The sequence below is a fragment of the Octopus bimaculoides genome, chromosome 7, assembly GCF_001194135.2.
Source record: "Octopus bimaculoides isolate UCB-OBI-ISO-001 chromosome 7, ASM119413v2, whole genome shotgun sequence".
Taxonomy (NCBI): domain Eukaryota; kingdom Metazoa; phylum Mollusca; class Cephalopoda; order Octopoda; family Octopodidae; genus Octopus; species Octopus bimaculoides.
In genome coordinates, this window is record NC_068987.1 from 109,321,073 (window position 1) to 109,323,457 (window position 2,385).

The following is a 2,385-nucleotide window of genomic DNA, read 5'->3' on the forward strand; positions in this document are numbered from 1 at the left end:
GTATATCTGTATTTGTCCCTCCCCACCATCGCTTGACAACCGATGTTGGTGTGTTTACGCCCTGGGATCGATTATTTCGACTAAAGACGGTGCTCCAGAATGGCGGCAGTCAAATGACTGAAACAAGTAAAAGAATAAGCATTTTTTCTGGCGCAGTAACGTTTCTTATTTCTTTATTGCCCACAAGGGGCAAAACACAGAGGGGACAAAGAAGGACAGACAAACGGATTAAGTCGATTACATCGTCCCTAGTGCGTAACTGGTACTTATTTAGTCGACCCCGAAAGGATGAAAGGCAAAGTCGACCTCGGCGGAATTTGAACTCAGAACGTAAAGATAGACGAAATACCGCTAAGCATTTCACCCGGCGTGCTAACGACTCTGCCAACACACCGCTTTGAGACGTGCTTAGATAATGCAATCTTAAATACAATATGGCTGACAAAAAAAAAAAAAATTGGGATTCTCGAGATTGGAAACCGATTACTCATAAGTCATGATTTGTGGAGTTCGTCGATAACTGCGGACTTTCGTTTCTTGTGGACATTCTAAACAGTTCCCTCTGCTTAGGAAGTTTCTCTAATTCCAGTGATGGGACATTGCGTTGATGGATCTCTTTCAAACCCTCCACTAAACCGTCCTTGCACTTCGACTACACTTTCGTACTTCCAGTAGCACTTTCGAATAAATTAAATTTGTTCAAAGCTTTATCTCTGGTTACCTTCATTGTTTATAATAGGTTAAATCTACAAAGAAATGTAAACTGAGTTATCAGCTGTTAAAGCCTGTATACATTTTTGGGTGGGGAGGAGACATTCTGTGGATAGATAGATAGATAGATAGATAGAGAGAGAGATAAAAAAAAATTAAAATAAATGCGCCCTTTTAAAGCCTAGGCAGGCTCATGGGCCCGGCTTCCCGGTTTCAATGGCGTATGTGTTCCCCAGCTGGACGGGACGCCAGTCCATCGCAGCGTGACTCATTTTTGCCAGCTGAGTGGACTGGAGCAACGTGAAATGAAGTGTTTTGCTCAAGAACACAACACGTCGCCCTGTTCAGGAATCGAAACCACAAACTTACGATCATGATGCTGACACCCTAACCACTAAGCACACGCACCTCCATATATATATATGTGAGTGAGTGTGTGTGTGTGTGTGTGTGTGTGTGTGTGTGTGTGTGTGTAGATAGATAGATAGATAGATAGAACCAAATAAGTATGTGTACATACACACCCTGGATACGAGCTTGCTAGTGAATGTGTATATAATTGTGTGTACATTATTATAAATCATGATGGATACACAGTGGGGCTTCTGTTTATTGCCCGACTTTAACTAATCAATGACGTCAGACCCAAGGGGTGTACATAAACAAAATGTATCTAGATTTACGTGTATAAATAATCAACTGCAAGCAACGGTTAACTTAATTTTAATTCCCCCGAATTCAGTATAATTACTATTCCAAAGAGCTTTCGTCGTTGGCGCGTGTCATGGCACTGTTAATGGTTGCTCTGAGTGTGTGTAGGTGGCGGTGTTGTACGTCAGAGTTTGTAACGATGTTGTGTTCTTCGTCATAGCTGTGATGTCGCTAGTGACGGTTGTGATGCTGGCGATGGTTGTGATGTTGTATTGTGATGGTTAGTGGCGGTTGTGAGGTTGGCGATGGTTGTAATGCTTTAATAATAGTCTAGGTGTTATTTCTTTACTACCCACAAGGGGCTAAACATAGAGGGGACAAACAAGGACAAACAAACGGATTAAGTCGATTATATCGACCCCAGTGCGTAACTGGTACTTATTTAATCGACCCCGTAAGGATGAAAGGCAAAGTCGACCTCGGCGGAATTTGAACTCAGAACGTAGCGGCAGACGAAATACTGCTAAGCATTTCGCCCGGCGTGCTAACGGTTCTGCCAAGCTCGCCGCCTCTTATAGTCTAGGTGCTGTGATGTTGTAGTTGTGATGAGTAGACGGTGTTGATGGTGACGGACAGACTGATGTTGATGATGGCGATAAGGCTTGTAACAGAGTTTGTTGTTAGTGGTGTGCATAGTGTTGAGGGACCAGTTGTGGTGGTGATACAGTTGTGATGCTAGTCGTGAGGGTGGTGCTGGTGGTATTGGTGGGGGTATTTTTGGCAGGGGTAGCTATGCAAGCTGCAATCGTAGCTGTGTCAGTAGTTATTTCTAAAGAATCTGATTGTACTGAGGGCAGCTGAAGCCATAGTGGTGGTAGTGACGGTGGTGCTGCTGCTGTTAATACTAGTGGTGGTGCTGGTGGTGTTAGTTTTTGTGGTTGTATTGGTGGTTGGGTTATTTGTTGTTTATGGAGAGACTGATTGTGCTGTGGATAGCTGTAACCGTAGTGGTTGAGGGGGGGG